This window comes from Salmo salar, chromosome ssa20 (genome assembly GCF_905237065.1).
Source record: "Salmo salar chromosome ssa20, Ssal_v3.1, whole genome shotgun sequence".
Taxonomy (NCBI): domain Eukaryota; kingdom Metazoa; phylum Chordata; class Actinopteri; order Salmoniformes; family Salmonidae; genus Salmo; species Salmo salar.
The window spans coordinates 47607548-47625666 of record NC_059461.1 but is presented as its reverse complement, the minus strand read 5'-3'; the positions used below and the strand labels follow the sequence as shown (position 1 = coordinate 47625666).

General features: G+C 42.9%; 1 pseudogene; it reads left to right on the top strand.

Annotated features, from left to right (window-relative positions):
• Window positions 1-12681: 12681 nt before the first annotated feature.
• Window positions 12682-17649, top strand: LOC123729174 (NLR family member X1-like; annotated as a pseudogene).
• Window positions 17650-18119: the final 470 nt, after the last annotated feature.

Below are 18119 nucleotides of genomic sequence, written 5' to 3'. Positions count from 1 at the left end.
TGACCGTGTCTGCTGTAATGTAACAGGCATAAAAGAAAGCTACATCAAAGTTGATACTGTGATATTTTGAAATGTTCAAAACCATGACTAGAGAGAGACTGTCAATGAACACAGCAAAGAGATGCTGGTTTTTCTGAGTGAGTTCATGTTTAAGTTCTTACTCAGCACTGTCAACACTTTGTATTCAACGCTTATACAAACCATAAAATGCGCATTCTTCCTATTTCCACTCAGCGCTACAACAAGCACTGCAGAACTAATGAATGAGTAGGAAAGTGTATCTATAGGCTTGCGTTGTTGTTATTATTAGCGGATTGTGTCTTTTTAATGTCGATGAATATTACCAACATGAATTTGTGCATAATAATACGGTGCCACTCCAGTTTCAGCTGGAAGACGGTGTCCCTTTTTGGTCGGTGTCACTGGAAAAAAGGGAGAGTGGAGGGATGTTGAGGCAGACCCTCAGACTTTCTTCACAAGTAATACAACAACAGATCTATTACCAGTGTGATCATATAACCTACCTCAAATTTTGAAATATAATTTTGGGCCCGAACAACAATGCATTGGTAGGGCAATTCAAGCAAAGCCAATATGCAACAATAACGTATTGGGCCTATAGGTTACTGCACAAACATCATTGCTACAGTACTGTTTTGAATTGGTAGATGTTGCATAAACGTCAGTTTTTTTTAAAATCGTGTTAAAAAAACTGAGCTGTAGATCTCGGCTTGCATTTTGACTCAAAGTGATCTTGACTCAGAAAAGGTTGGTGATCACTGTTCTAGAGTTTTTCCTGTTAACTCTATCAACGTTTCCCATTACTGTGGCATTATGATCAAATCAATGCAATATTAGCCATTTTCAATGCATCATACCAAAACCAAACCTACTATGCAATAGATTTTGTTGTAGGCAGAACGCATCAGAGTAGGATTCTATTGCATTGACATATTAATCATTGACCCGTACTCTACACAGACCAGTGTGGCATAAACTATCAGAGCTGCAGCAGGGCTATATACAAATAGACCATTGCCATATATAGATCTATGCCATTTACTTTGAACTGGACTGTGTTTACAGCATGAGCAGTAGTGAGTAGATGTGGCTTATTTTGAGATCAAGAGAGCTGCATGTAGCTACGTGTGCACATTTTGTTCATATCCTTTGCTAGTTAGTGAGTTATTAGCCCAGTTATAGATAATTTGTAGTCAGTAATAGGGGAGTGATTGCTTCCTACAAGAGCTCTTTGAAAAGCGAGTCAGGTAAAGAGCTTTTTGGTCTTAATGGGCAGTGTTGTATTTTGTATTTAGCCAATATGCAGAGGATACCAGAATTTGTCTGATTCTCTGTAATAATTTTATAAGAATAATAATGCATTATATTTTGTAAAGTGGTTTCTTGCATCAAACACAACATTTTCACTCACCTCCTTGTCTGAAGGACCACTCCTGAGTGGCACAGCGGTCTAAGGCACTGCATCTCAGTGCTAAAGGCATCACTACGCGACATTCTGAACCTTGTTTGAAGTCATTAGGTCACATGACCAAGGAGCTATTGAATTTCTTTCTTTTGAAAAATTCATGTAAAATCTTGTGAGATGAAAATGGACCAACTAAAGGGTGTGGAATATAGAAGGGTAGTTAGTGGACATTCTGAACCTTGTCTGAGTCAAGTAGGTCACATGACCAAGGAGCTATTGAAATTCGAATGTAAAAAAAGTTTGTACTTGTTTACACTCCCTAACTAATTCAACTAGGAATACAAAATGCTGCTCACATTTCCACATGTTTATTAGCTTTGGAAAGTGAATTAGTGTCAAATCGTGAAAATAAGACCAGTGCAATGTTGTGTGCAGTTTTTCCAACATCATGACACTTTTTTGGAGTTTGTGGCTCAAGTGGTTTGAAAGCTATTGAGGTTTGAAAGCGCGAATATCCGTTGAATATTTATTAATTACATTTTTTATTTAACCTTTATTTAACCAGGTAGGCTAGTTGAGAACAAGTTCTCATTTGCAACTGCGACCTGGCCAAGATAAAGCAAAGCAGTTCGACACATACAACAACACAGAGTTACACATGGAATAAACAAACATACAATCAATAATACAGTAGAAAAAGTCTATATACAGCATGTGCAAATGAGGTAGGATAAGGGAGGTAAGGCAATAAATAGGCCATGATGGCAAAGTAATTACAATATAGCAATTAAACACTGGAATGGTAGAATGTGCAGAAGATGAATGTGCAAGTAGAGATACTGGGGTGCAAAGGAGCAAGATAAATAAATACAGTATGGGGATGAGGTAGTTGGATGGGCTATTTACAGAGGGGCTATGTACAGGTGCAGTGATCTGTGAGCTGCTCTGACAGCTGGTGCTTAACGCTAGCGAGGGAGATAATATCCAACTTGAAACTGTCTTTACCTCGGATAAATATTGAGGGTCTTATTCTGGTGACATGATGATCGAGGCTTGACAGCCGTTTGACAAATAAAAATATTATTGCTATTATCCATAATAATTTCATATTGTAGACTATACCCGCACAGCCTACCCGCACTGTATCTGCGAGCTTTTGGCAAGAGCGCACGTGCCAGACCAAAGCAGGCACATTTGCTATTTAACGCAACAGTTTTTGTGACAAAACTGTAGAGTTGAAAATACATTTTTTGTGCATCAGGTCATCACGCACCGATTTGTTTCTGCAAAAAGTCATTTTGGTGGAAACACACCACTGGTGGGAGAATGCGCATATTTTCTTCAATGCGGATTCTAGAGTGTTTCGCATATAAATCTGTCGCCAATTGGATGGAAACCTAGCTAGTGGCAGAATAAATTCAACCACACATTTTCTTCATCACATAACCTGAGAACAACCTCTGTCCGGTCCACAAAGCATGCATGTAACAAACAGTTACATGACCTACAGCATGGTCAATCAAGTTAATGTTTCCGACATTTTCGGACTACCAAACAACTATTGATTTAGAACCACAGAGTCGCAAAGAAAGCAGGAGCTGCCTCCAGTTGCTGTGCTTGGGTACCGGGGATGCCAAGCCAGGGGAAAAAAGACAAATTAAAACCTGTTGTGATAATTGTTGTTTGCTCTATAACCAGTTAGTTCATATGCCTTGACTGTCATAATAGTTGAAGCCGTGTTGTATGGACCAAACTGCAGACGGAATGTGGATACTCATCTTTTTAATATAGAAGAGCAAAGCATACACAGGGAAACAATAAACACGAAACTCACGACAGGCTAGCAGGCTTACTACAAACAAAAGGACTAGCAGTGTTAGCACAACCACCCACAAACCCAAGTGACAAACATACTCCTAAATATATGACTCCCAATCAGGAACAACGATCCCCAGCTGTTCCTGATCAGGAGTCACAAGACTAACACAGAAACAGACATACTAGACAACACATACAGACTTCTTCTGCCACGTCCTGACCAAAATACTACACCACTACTCCCTCTGCTGATCAGGACGTGACATTGACACCGTGATATATAGGCCTAAGGCCAAGACAATAAGAAGACAGTGGTAGAATAAATTGAACCACACCTTTGTTTCATCACAAAACCGGAGAGCATCTGTCCAGTGAAGTCCACGAAACATATTGAATGTTATAAACAGGTACATGACCTACAGCATGGTCAAGCGAGTACATTTTTCAAACATTTTAGGACTACTAAACAATTATTGATTTAGAACCACAGAAAGTTACAGCAAGTCGCAAAGAAAACAGGCTCTGCCTCCACTATTCCAGGACCATTTCAACTTGAACATAATCTAATCACCTATGCTTAGTCTAATACAGTGACAACTAAAAGATACCAAAAAACGATTTAGTGCAAATCAACTTAAATTTAATATGATGTGGCTGTCCATGGCACTGATTTATGTGTGTGTGTGTGTGTGTGTGTGTGTGTGTGTGTGTGTGTGTGTGTGTGTGTGTGTGTGTGTGTGTGTGTGTGTGTCTATCAAATCAAATCAAATGTATTTATATAGCCCTTCTTACATCAGCTGATATCTCAAAGTGCTGTACAGAAACCCAGCCTAAAACCCCAAACAGCAAGCATTGCCGGTGTAGAAGCACGGTGGCTAGGAAAAACTCCCTAGATGGCCAAAACCTAGGAAGAAACCTAGAGAGGAACCAGGCTATGAGGGGTGGCCAGTCCTCTTCTGGCTGTGCCGGGTGGAGATTATAACAGAACATGGCCAAGATGTTCAAATGTTTATAAATGACCAGCATGGTCAAATAATAATAATCACAGTAGTTGTCGAGGGTGCAACAGGTCAGCACCTCAGGAGTAAATGTCAGTTGGCTTTTCATAGCCAATCATTGAGAGTATCTGTCACGAACGTCGTTGGAAGCATACTCGGACCAAAGCGCAGTGTCATGATGTTGCCCTCTTTGGGTACAGCGAGCACAGTTGACCCCCTCCCCCTGCACTTCTTCACCATCTCCCTCTGTCTCCTACACCCAGGCTGCTGTGGTCAGAAGGGGTCGTAAATTCCTAAGAAAATGTCCCACCTCATGGCCACAGTATAAAGAGACAGAGTGTTTCACAGTATAGAGAACAAAGGATTCTTCCACCTCACAGCATTGGAGAACCGAACGACATGTATGTTCTGGAGAAGGTATAAAAGATCGGTGAAGAATCCAGCTACGAACTGGTCCGTTTGGTACAATTTTATGAAACCCATGAGAGACAATACGGCCATATTACCATAATAATGTTTATATACTAGCCTCAGCTATGAGACTTACATCTAAATGGTTGTATAAAATGAATGAATAAGGATAGAACTGTTTCTGATATTGTGCAATGTGATTTTGGACTGTTAATGAAGGAAACTCCAATTCCCTTTGGAGTCTTAACTAAGTCATCGGCACACCCCCAGGGACACAGACAGGACCTGGCGTCATGTGACAGCCTTTTCTACGTTCAGTATATAAACCCCCACCCAGGGTTTCTTTCCGGAGACCAGGCCTCCACTCCATTACGAGTTGGCTAATAGGTTTGACCATGCATCCCTCTACTGAACTTTAACCATACCACTATTACCATACCACTGGTTAAACTATTAGACTATCGATACAGAATAAGAACAAGTCTTTGATATTAATTACTAGTCTGCAGCTAGGAATTCGGTATCATTGACCGCGACAACCGCTGGAAACATCCATTCTATAACGACATTAATGAATGTCGCTTTGAAAGATTCATTCTGAGAGAGAGAGAGAGAGAGAGAGAGACTCTCCAACAGAACAGAACTTTTCAACAAAGATCCCGACGATACACTGAGCGTAAATATATATACTCCTCAAAAAAATAAAGGGAACACTAAAATAACACATCCTAGATCTGAATGAATGAAATAATCTTATTAAATACTTTTTTTCTTTACATAGTTGAATGTGCTGACAACAAAATCACACAAAAATAATCAATGGAAATCCAATTTATCAACCCATGGAGGTCTGGATTTGGAGTCACACTCAAAATTAAAGTGGAAAACCACACTACAGGCTGATCCAACTTTGATGTAATGTCCTTAAAACAAGTCAAAATGAGGCTCAGTAGTGTGTGTGGCCTCCACGTGCCTGTATGACCTCCCTACAACGCCTGGGCATGCTCCTGATGAGGTGCGGATGGTCTCCTGAGGGATCTCCTCCCAGACCTGGACTAAAGCATCCGCCAACTCCTGGACAGTCTGTGGTGCAACGTGGCGTTGGTGGATGGAGCGAGACATGATGTCCCAGATGTGCTCAATTGGATTCAGGTCTGGGGAACGGGCGGGCCAGTCCATAGCATCAATGCCTTCCTCTTGCAGGAACTGCTGACACACTCCAGCCACATGAGGTCTAGCATTGTCTTGCATTAGGAGGAACCCAGGGCCAACCGCACCAGCATATGGTCTCACAAGGGGTCTGAGGATCTCATCTTGGTACCTAATGGCAGTCAGGCTACCTCTGGCGAGCACATGGAGGGCTGTGCAGCCCCCCAAAGAAATGCCACCCCACACCATGACTGACCCACCGCCAAACCGGTCATGCTGGAGGATGTTGCAGGCAGCAGAACGTTCTCCATGGCGTCTCCAGACTCTGTCACGTCCGTCACGTGCTCAGTATGAACCTGCTTTCATCTGAGAAGGGCACAGGGCGCCAGTGGTGAATTTGCCAATCTTGGTGTTCTCTGGCAAATGCCAAACGTCCTGCACGGTGTTGGGCTGTAAGCACAACCCCCACCTGTGGACGTCGGGCCCTCATACCACCCTCATGGAGTCTGTTTCTGACCGTTTGCGCAGACACATGCACATTTGTGGCCTGCTGGAGGTCATTTTGCAGGGCTCTGGCAGTGCTCCTCCTGCTCCTCCTTGCACAAAGGCTGAGGTAGCGGTCCTGCTGCTGGGTTGTTGCCCTCCTACGGCCTCCTCCACGTCTCCTGATGTACTGGCCTGTCTCCTGGTAGCGCCTCCATGCTCTGGACACTACGCTGACAGACACAGCAAACCATCTTGCCACAGCTCGCATTGATGTGCCATCCTGGATGAGCTGCACTACCTGAGCCACTTGTGTGGGTTGTAGACTCCGTCTCATGCTACCACTAGAGTGAAAGCACCGCCAGCATTCAAAAGTGACCAAAACATCAGCCAGGAAGCATAGGAACTGAGAAGTGGTCTGTGGTCCCCACCTGCAGAACCACTCCTTTATGGGGGGTGTCTTGCTAATTGCCTATAATTTCCACCTGTTGTCTATTCCATTTGCACAACAGCATGTGAAATTTATTGTCAATCGGTGTTGCTTCCTAAGTGGACAGTTTGATTTCACAGAAGTGTGATTGACTTGGAGTTACATTGTGTTGTTTAAGTGTTCCCTTTATTTTTTTGAGCAGTGTATATTGATTGCAATTGTTCCCGAATGAGTGAGCATTCATGTGCAAAGGATTAGCATTTCAATTGTTAATATTTATCAACTCTGTAGTGTCTTCTCTGCACTGACCCCCCCTTTTGTTTAACAAGCCGCCATGCCGGTTTAGCCCACTAGGGCACATTCCTCTATCATTTCTTTGTAACAATACCTACTGTATGTATGACTTTCCGTGAATTATTTAGTTTAGTAAATAATTGATTTTAAGACAATTGATGCATGGATGACTCATAGTGAAGACTGGGTTCGTGCAGATAACCAACAATTTACGACGTTTGGAATGAGACTGGTGTGAGGTAAACTAACATATCATTAATCAGAGGACTCATGGATCAGATATTATTATATCGGAAAGTTATATTAGGAAAATTATAACTTTGTAATATGAATATTTTCCTTGGTGCCCCGACCTTCTAGTTAATTACAGTTACACGATTAATCAGTTTAATCGCACAATAATAATTACAGAGAGTTATTTGATAAACATGTCTTCAGTTTAATGATGCCAAAGACACGACAGCAGCGTGATCTGGGTTCCACATATTTATTTAAGCGAAACTTCCAAACAAAAAAAACCAAAACAAACAATCAACGAACCGTGACATAAGAGGTGCCACATGCACTAACTCAAAACAAGATCCCACAAAACACTGTGGGGAAATGGCTGCCTAAATATGATCCCCAATCAGAGTCAACGCTAAACAGCTGCCTCTGATTGGGAACCATACCAAGCACACCAACATAGAAATAATAAACCTAGAACACCCCCTAGTCATGCCCTGACCTACTATACCATAGAGAACCAAGGGCTCTATCTCTACCGCTCCTGCTGTCTCTAGAGAGTTGAAAACAGCAGGTCTGGGACAGGTAGCACGTCCGGTGAACAGGTCAGGGTTCCATAGCCGCAGGCAGAACAGTTGAAACTGGAGCAGCAGCATGGCCAGGTGGACTGGGGACAGCAAGGAGTCATCATGCCAGGTAGTCCTGAGGCATGGTCCTAGGGCTCAGGTCCCCTGAGAGAGAGAGAGAGAGAGAGAGAGAGAGAGAGAGAGAGAAAAAGAAAAAAGAAAAAAGAAAGAAAGAAAGAAAGAAAGAAAGAAAGAAAGAAAGAAAGAAAGAAAGAAAGAAAGAAAGAAAGAAAGAAAGGAGAGAATTAGAGAGATCATACTTAAATTCACAGAGGACACTGGAGAAATACTCCAGATATAACAGACTGACCCTAGCCCACCGACACAAACTACTGCAGCATAAATACTGGAGGCTGAGACAGGAGGGGTCGAGAGACACTGTGGCCCCATCTGACGATACCCCCGGACAGGGCCAACCAGGCAGGATATAACCCCACCCACTTTGCCAAAGCACAGCCCCCACACCACTAGAGGGATATCTTCAACCACCAACTTACCAAGGGGGGGTGCCAACCCAGACAGGAAGACCACATCAGTGACTCAACCCATTCAAGTGACGCACCTCTCCTAGGGACGGCATGGAAGAGCACCAGTAAGCCAGTGACTCGGCCCCTGTAATAGGGTTAGAGGCAGAGAATCCCAGTGGAGAGAGGGGAACCGGCTAAGCAGAGACAACAAGGGCGGTTCGTTGCTCCAGTACCTTTCCGTTCACCTTCACACTCCTGGGCCAGACTACACTTAATCATAGGACCTACTGAAGAGATTAGTCTTCAATAAAGACTTAAAGTTTGAGACCCAGTCTGCATCACTCACATGGGTAGGCAGACCATTCCATAAAAATGGAGCTCTATAGGAGAAAGCCCTGCCTCCAGCTGTTTGCTTAGAAATTCTAGGGACAATTAGGAGGCCTACATCTTGTGACCGTAGCGTACGTGTAGGTATGTACGGCAGAACCAAATCGGAAAGATAGGTAGGAGCAAGCCCATGTAATGCTTTGTAGATTAGCAGTAAAACCTTGAAATCAGCCCTTGCCTTAACAGGAAGCCAGCATAGGGAGGCTAGCACTGGAATAATATGATCATTTTTGGGGGTTCTAGTCAGGATTCTAGCAGCCGTATTTAGCACTAACTGAAGTTTATTTAGTGCTTTATCCGGGTAGCCGGAAAGTAGAGCATTGCAGTAGACTAACCTAGAAGTAACAAAAGCATGGATACATTTTTCTGCATCAATTTTGGACAGAACATTTCTTATCTTTGCAATGTTACGCAGATGGAAAAAAGCTGTCCTTGAAACAATCTTGATATGTTCGTCAAAAGAGAGTTCAGGGTCCAGAGTAACGCCTAGGTCCTTCACAGTTTTATTTGAGACGACTGTACAACCATCAAGATTAATTGTCAGATTCAACAGAAGATCTCTTTGTTTCTTGGGACCTAGAACAAGCATTTCTGTTTTGTACGAGTTTAAAAGTAGAAAGTTTGCAGCAATCCACTTCCTTATGTCTGAAACACAGGCTTCCAGCTAAGGCAATTTTGGGGCTTCACCATGTTTCATTGAAATGTACAGCTGTGTGTCATCCGCATAGCAGTGAAAGTTAACCTCTTACATCTAGACGTTCCGCTAGCGGAACACCTGCTCCAATATCCAATGATAGGCCTGGCGCGAATTACAAATTCCTCAAAAATACAAAAACTTCAATTTTTCAAACATATGACTATTTCACAGCATTTTAAAGACTCTCCTTTATCTAACCACACTGTCCGATTTCAAAAAGGCTTTACAGCGAAAGCAAAACATTAGATTATGTCAGCAGAGTACCAAGCCAGAAATAATCAGACACCCATTTTTCAAGCTAGCATATAATGTCACAAAAACCCAGAAGACAGCTAAATGCAGCACTAACCTTTGATGATCTTCATCAGATGACAACCCTAGGACATTATGTTATACAATACATGCATGTTTTGTTCAATCAAGTTCATATTTATATCAAAAAACAGCTTTTTACATTAGCATGTGACGTTCAGAACTAGCATACCCCCCGCAAACTTCCGGGGAATTTACTAACAATTTACTAAATTACTCACGATAAACGTTCACAAAAAGCATAACAATTATTTTAAGAATTATAGATACAGAACTCCTCTATGCACTCGATATGTCCGATTTTAAAATAGCTTTTTGGTGAAAGCACATTTTGCAATATTCTAAGTACATAGCCCAGCCATCACGGGCTAGCTATTTAGACACCCGGCAAGTTTAGCCTTCACCAAAATCAGATTTACTATAACAAAAATGTAATTACCTTTTGTTGTCTTCGTCAGAATGCACTCCCAGGACTGCTACTTCAATAACAAATGTTGGTTTGGTCCCAAATAATCCATCGTTATATCCGAATAGCGGCGTTTTGTTCGTGCGTTCCAGAAACTATCCGAAATGGTAAATCAGGGTCGCGCGCATGGCGCAATTCGTGACAAAAAAATTCTAAATATTCCATTACCGTACTTCGAAGCATGTCAACCGCTGTTTAAAATCAATTTTTATGCAATTTATCTCGTAAAAAAGCGATAATATTCCGACCGGGAATCTCCTTTTCGGCAAACAGAGGAAAAATCACAAAGACGGGGGCGGCCAGGGCACGCGCCTAAGCCCACAGTCCCTTGATCGGCCACTTGAGAAAGGCGATAATGTGTTTCAGCCTGGGGCTGGGATGACGACATTCAGGTTTTTCCCGGGCTCTGAGCGCCCATGGAAGACGTAGGAAGTGTCATGTTAGAGCAGAGATCCTTTGTAAAAGATAGAGATGGCAAAGAAGTTCAAGAAATGGTCAGGCAGGCCACTTCCTGTAAAGGAATCTCTCAGGTTTTGACCTGCCATTTGAGTTCTGTTATACTCACAGACACCATTCAAACAGTTTTAGAAACTTTGGAGTGTTTTCTATCCAAAGCCAATAATTATATGCATATTCTAGTTACTGGGCAGGAGTAGTAACCAGATTAAATCGGGTACGTTTTTTATCCAGCCGTGAAAATACTGCCCCCTAGCCATAACAGGTTAACATTATGTTTTCGAATGACATCCCCAAGAGGTAAAATATATAGTGAAAACAATAGTGGTCCTAAAACAGAGCCTTGAGGAAGACCGAAATTTACAGTTGATTTGTCAGAGGACAAACCATTCACAGAGACAAACTGATATCTTTCCGACAGATAAGATCGAAACCAGGCCAGAACTTGTCCGTGTAGACCAATTTGGGTTTCCAATCTCTCCAAAAGAATGTGGTGATCGATGGTATCAAAAGCAGCACTAAGGTCTAGGACAGTAGCTATAAAAAGTGATTGAGTAGGCTGCATAGATTTCATGACTAGAAGCTCAAAAGACAAAAACGTCTGTTTTTGGGGGGGGAAATTGAATTTTGCTATCGTAAATGTTAGCAACACCTCCGCCTTTGCGGGATGCGCGGGGGATATGGTCACTAGTGTAACCAGGAAGTGAGGCCTCATTTAAGACAGTAAACTCATCAGGCTTAAGCCATGTTTCAGTCAGGCCAATCACATCAAGGTCTATGACTGTGTCATACAGTACAAGCTTTTAGTTTTTGTTATCCTAGGCTACCTGGCTAAAATGCTTGCTCGCTAGACTAACTTCCTTTCATGGGCAACAATGCCAAGCCTACTCAACTCAAATCAAATGAACAGGTCTAGACCTTACAGTGAAATGCTTACTTATGAGCCCCTAACCAACAATGCAGTTTTAAAAAAATATGGATAAGAATAAGAGATAAAAGTAACAAGTAATTAACTACTACATCTAGCTACATGTTGAACTTCCATCATCTCAGTCCAGGGCCACAATGTATACATTAATGGTTGGATCAGAATTGCCACTATAATCATTTACTCTATACTTTATGTATTATGTATTCCTTATAACCACTGAGAATGATATGATGTGGTGACTGTGTTTGTCTTTATATGTGAACCTCAGCCCACTGACAAGCAGAGTCACTCCTAGGATGATGAGCTCATGTCACAGGTTAGTCAACATTCTCTTCCACAGACATGCACATTTGACACAAACACCAAACCAACTACTCATTACCCAGACATTTACATTTTACAGTTCCACCCTTACATACAGTGTAAACAGACAACACACAGGGGCGGTTTCCTGGACACAAATTAAGCATAATACTGGACTAAAAAGCATTTTTCCCCCATTGAGCTTGCTTTTTAGTCCAGGACTAGGCTTAATCTGTGTCCAGGAAACCACCCCATAATGTACTAGTCTTATTGCTCGATCAGTATTTTGTGTGTCCTGGAGACATGCTACCTGTTGTGACATGTAAGTAGAGAAATAATCCCTGTTGTTGAGTGAGCCTCTGTGTCTACCCCCACAGACAGCTGAGGCTTCCAGGAGGACTATGGAGGAAGTTGAAATACTTATATTCAGCCAGTGGATTTCATTCAAGGCTTTTTTGCTCCAGTGGGCCTGAAACAGGCAAGTCTGGTCCATAATTAAACAGGTAAACTGAGCTTGTACATATGTCCCATCACTTAAGGTTGAAGTCTGGTCCTCGTAATTCACTCCATCTGTTCTGTAGGTCCCTGCTATGTATTAGTAAGCCTCCTTCCCAAGTGAATGGAAAAGATTGGCACCATCTAATTGCATAATCCTATTCTCTCTTATTATGCCCTTTTCTTTGCATGTTTCAGCCACACACATCACATCACATACCAGCCATTATTTCAGGGTAACTATAAAGAAAATAAGTATGCAATTAACAGACATTAAAAAGCAACAAAAAGTAAGAGCACAGAGGCCATGCACGTGGAGCCACTCATCCTGGAGAGGAAGCCAGAGGAGAGGAAAGGGCCCTTAATCACCCCCCTCCTCAAGGCATCCCAGGCCCCTCAGAGTGCCTCGGTCACCGCGGAGCAGCTCTTTGAGCCCACTCAGCAAGGAGGCAGGGAGCAGGGCTTTAACATGCCGCTGTACGGGGCGGTTGGGTCAGGGAAGAGCCCGGTAGTGTGGAAGCTGGTTCTAGACTGGTTCTAGTCTTTTTCCAACCCCAGTAAGTTTTGATGAAACATTTTTAGTAATGTATATGTGTTGATAATTTAACTACAATTTTTTTAGGCCAGTATTTTGGTCACCACCAGGTTGTCTGCCCTTGACCCACATCCCTACGAAGTATGTGAAACGCTACGCAGAGATGTGGCTTCAATGACACAGATCGCCAGCGAGCATACCTCACAAGCCGACTGCTGCAACAGATTGGAGAGAAGCCGAGAAACCAGGAGGCCCAGTCCCTCATCGAGCTGCTTTATCACTTTTTACCTTCTTATTGCTGGCTGACTTGTGCCATCCTCCACTTATTACATTTCAACAACGTCCAGGCACCCATAAGTATGCTAACTGGTATCTATACCAGCTTCCTGAGGCTCAACGTTGGAGGGGAGGTGCTGGACATGGGTGGAAATGTATCTTCTCTCGAGCAGCAGAACTCGTTGATGCTCTGTGGTCAGCACTGTGGGCAAACTGGACTTTGAAGGAGTCAACAAAAAGCGCACTTCCTTCTCCAAAGAGGAACTGGAACAGTTTGTTGGGGGGTAAGACCAAAACAGAAGGAACTGCGTCAGCTGGCCGTGTTCCGCACTGATGTTCTCGACTTCTTTCTGGTGCCCTGCATCGAGACCAAAGGGTCAGAGGTTGATGAAAAGGAGAAGCACTATGTGTTTGCCATTCCCGACATGCAAGAGTACCGGTCTGCTCTGTACACCGTCCTCGTGAGAACAAGACAGCTCTGGAGAAGCTGAGCAAAGAGGTGCCCGTGGCCATCGGACTAGTGGGCGAAGACGTCAACACCCTCATCAGCATCATCTCTAAGTTCATCCCCCTCAGGGTCTTCGCTGTCTTCAACCTGCTCAAGCTCTTTCCAAGCCTGTTTGAGAAGATCAGCAGCCACAGCAAGGGCCGCATCACCCGCACCCTGGTAGCAGAGATGTTCCACACAGAGGACAGCTTCAACAAGGACGTGCTGGACCAAGTACAGCAAAGCCTGCCGGGAGTTCACGGCCCCCAGCCCTAGGAGTGCCTGGACAGCCGGTCCTTCAAGCTCTACCCCATCTTCATGGACGGCCTGCTTCACTACGGGAACTGGGTTCTGCTGGAGCAACTGGGCTGCAGCATCAAGAGCACCATGGTGGCTCAGATCACACGGAACCTCAAGAAGCACCTGGCAGCGGAGATTGTGAAGTGGCAGCCCTCTGAGGAGCTCATGGTCCTGCTGGTACTCCTCTACAAGTACCAAAATCCCAGGCTCACGGCAGAGGTCCTGCTCTCCATCCGCAGCATCAAGCTGTCCCCCTTGCACATGACACCCCTCAAGTGCTTCATCCTGAGCTCTGTGCTGGCCTGTATACTCTTGAGGCACCACCTGGAGGAGCTGGACCTTTTTTCCTGTCATCTGACCAATGACCTGCTGACCATTCTGTGACCCGCCTTCTGCCACACCCTCAACCTCAAGTAAGAGAAGGCTCGATGTGTGGGGCTTTAGTCAAGTCAACTTTGTTTGTTAGGAGCTTGGGAAATTCTCACCAACTCACAAGATTGACCTCTTGTATCTGTCCATGGTAACAGTCACTACTTACCACAGTAAAAACGTCATATTAGTAGTGTATTTTTACCTACTAAGTTACATATACCCACTGTTCACGCGATTGAGTTATGTTATAATTTTCAGAATACAGATGGTAAATCTAAGAATACAGATGGTAAATCTAATCTAAGGCCCAAAGCCTTATCAGTAACACTCCAAATCCTCTATTTACTGAGAGGTGTACAAACATGCAGCAATATTTGCTGCTTTTGGTTTGAATTGCTAATTAATGTTTGCAAAGGAGGCCTTAAAATCATTAAATGCCAAGTGACATATCAGGTCCTGACTTGATCCATCCAGTATCATTCATGGATTCATTCATGGTAGGTTTGACATTATAGCCTAAATGTGTTTGACTTGCTGCGTAAAAAGTGTACTCCCTGTGGGCATTGAAAACATGATATTCTGATGCTATTGCTGAGTATCGAAAGGAAAGAGCATTGGGAGTAAAGGGAGACTTTACTAGCCATAATATAATCTTTGATATCTATCAGGTTTCAGGTATGACCCAGATGCAGACAGTGTCGATTTTCTAGTACAGGGGCAGGCAAGGCAGAGGTCAGTAATCCAGACAGGGTGCAAAATGTCCAAAACAGCAGGCAGTCTCATGGTCAGGGCAGGCAGAGGTCAATAATCCAGTGAGGTGGTGCAAGGTATAGAACTGCAGGCAGGCTCAGGGCAGGCAGAAAGGTCAAAACCAGGAAGGACTAGAAAACAGGAGCAAGAACAGACAGGAGCAGGGGAAGAGTTGCTGGTAGGTTTCACGAAACAAAACAAACTGACAACAGACAAACAGAGAACACAGGTATACATTTACTGGGGATAATGGGGAAGATAGGTGACACCTGGAGGGGGGTGGAAACAAGCACAAAGACAGGTGAAACAGATCAGGGTGTGCGATATTTATTTTAGTGTTATCAGGTTATTGAGCCTGGCCTGCTCTTTGGTTGTGGTTGTAAAAAAAAGCATGGTGTTACTTCATCAAGACCTGCAACATGGAGTTTAATCTGTGTTCAAGTTTTTAATCTGGATTTCACAAGTTTAAAAGGAGTGTAATCTGTGTTTTATAAAATATTTTATTGTTGTTCTATTGACAGTACCTGTAGGTTCGTGGTTTGCAGGCTAACACGTGTGTGGGCGTGTGTTTGTGATAGCTGTGTATGTTTTTTCTCTGTTGTCTCCAGTTTAATAGCCTGGGTCCTGAGTCCTGAAAGATATACTACTTGACCCCAACAGTACTATTAGATCTCTACAGTAAGAGGTTGACTCTTTACCAGGTTTATGGCCTTATTGCCTTTTCTATGGCTCAAAAGGTAGATATTGGTAATAATAATATTGACTCGTCAATGGAACTTAAGTATAACTAAAGCTTTAAATAAATATTGCCTTATTCATTCATTTGCTTTGGTCAGAAAGGGGCAATTTCTCTAATTTAAGAACTTGCTCACTTTACACTTCAAATAAGATATTTACTATATATAGAACAACCACATTGTCCAAATGAGGGTTGGTCTAATATCTAACTAACAGATAACATGCTGCTTCAACCAGTCTCTACTTGTCCAGTCTGAATGCTGATACAGTGCCCTGTGACTGTCCCTCTGTAGCCGGGGCTCGCTGTCTGCTGGACTCCCTGCCAGGGAACCAGTCTCTCAGGCTGCTGTCCCTGATGCACACGGGCAAGGGGCCTGCGAGCTTGCCGAGAGGCTCAACCAGCACACTGGCCTGCAGGAGCTCAAAGTGGCCTACAACAACATCGGGGACAATGCTGCTCTGACCCTGGTGGACGCCTGCAGTGAGCACCCAAGCATCCACACTGTGCAGTAAGCTAATCAGCACTGTATCAACATGTCCTGGAATTACATAATATGGGATTAGGCAGGGCATACAATTATTCTGTGGGGGCCAGATTTTGCTCGTGGGCCAACAGCTGCAGACCCCTTTAAAAAAAAATAACTTATGTGACTTGACCACTATGGTTTCTTTAGTATTTTATTTGGGCTATTTTCTTTTCATCATGCACTTATTATGTATCGTCTTTGTATGAAGTGGTGTTTGAATCAAATCAAACTTTATTTGTCACGTGTGCTGAATACAAGTGTAGACTTTACAATTAAATTATTATTTACAAGCCCTTAACCAACAGTGCAGTTCAAGAAGAAAATATTTACCAAGTAGGCTAAAATAATAATCCTAAGTAACACAATAAGAATAACCACAAGAATGTGTCTATATGTAGGTTATGTGTATACATTAATTCCATTGTGTCCCACATCTTGTACCTGAATCCTCTCAGAAACGTGGGGAAGCAGTCCCTGTACATGCGAGAAATCCCACTGGAGCAGGGAGGCACGAGGCGGTGCGTGAAGGTGCTGACGCCTCGTCCTGGGAGCGGGAACTCATCTGGGAACAGCTGCAGATCTTCCACCGAGACCTGGAGTGGGGCAGGCAGCAGGCGCCAAGCTTCTGGGAAAAGATGCACTTCCGCAGGGTGGAGAACGGCGTCAGGCAGACCCTGCAGATGCTACTGAAGAAGATCCCGACAGGGACTGATGAGAGTGCCAAATAATGGAAAAGCAATGTTTGGGGATTTTAACATGATCCATGATGTACTGTATGTTCAATGTGCGCTATTCAGTATTTACAAAGTCTTCCACTTTCAACCATAGCATAAGCCCACATATCCATAGCCTTGAAGAATTTTAGCATGTGAGAAGTGGGAAAGACAAATCTATGCAAAATTGATTGAATAACATATTTTAACGGTGTGAAACTGAAAGTGTCCTTTTCAAGCCTACTTAGGAAGGTGTTCGCATACCCTATTATGCAAGTAGGAATATTTGTTTTGGGCCTCCTTGTGTACTCTGTGTTTCAAATTTGTAGTATTTTGTATTTTCTCAGTTTTTTGCCTGAGTATGTCTGTTGGTGTTTAAGAGAGATATTCAAGTAGATTTGAAAGGAAATGTGTTGTTTGTGCTCATTAATGAGTGTTTTGCTGTTTTAATTAGGAACAATCAATTGATAAAATGGAGCAACATGTATTGATACTTGAAAATACATTAAGTGTTGCATGTAATGTACTCAGTGCAGGCTGTGCTGTGCTGTGTCAACAAACCTCCTTTGCTTACGCCCCCCCCAATTTTTTTTTAAATAAATAAATAAAAGAATCATCGTTTATTGACCAATAGGATAACTTTTTTGTTCTTGCCACAATATAGAGAAGTAATGTGCACTTTGATTAAATTAATTGAAGATCACCCATGAACTTCCAAATCAATATCATTACAGCATGTCTATTTTGAAATGAACTACATCATGTTTAGAATGGACAGTGATCTACTCGAGGTCCCCACACCAACACATTGAAACCAGAGCGCTAACCTAGATCCTCATAGAATTTCCAGATAGGCTCATTGCTGTTTTAGTCTCATTGTGCCACTAATCAACCACCAAAGTTTTGAACCATTCTTTCACCTGCAGTGTAGCACTCATGACCCCCAGTGGCCTTAACAGTGTAGTCAATATTGTCAAATTGTTGGTTATCAGCTTAAAGTTGTTTAAGCTCGTAAACCATTTTATGGTAACACTTATCTAAGAAACC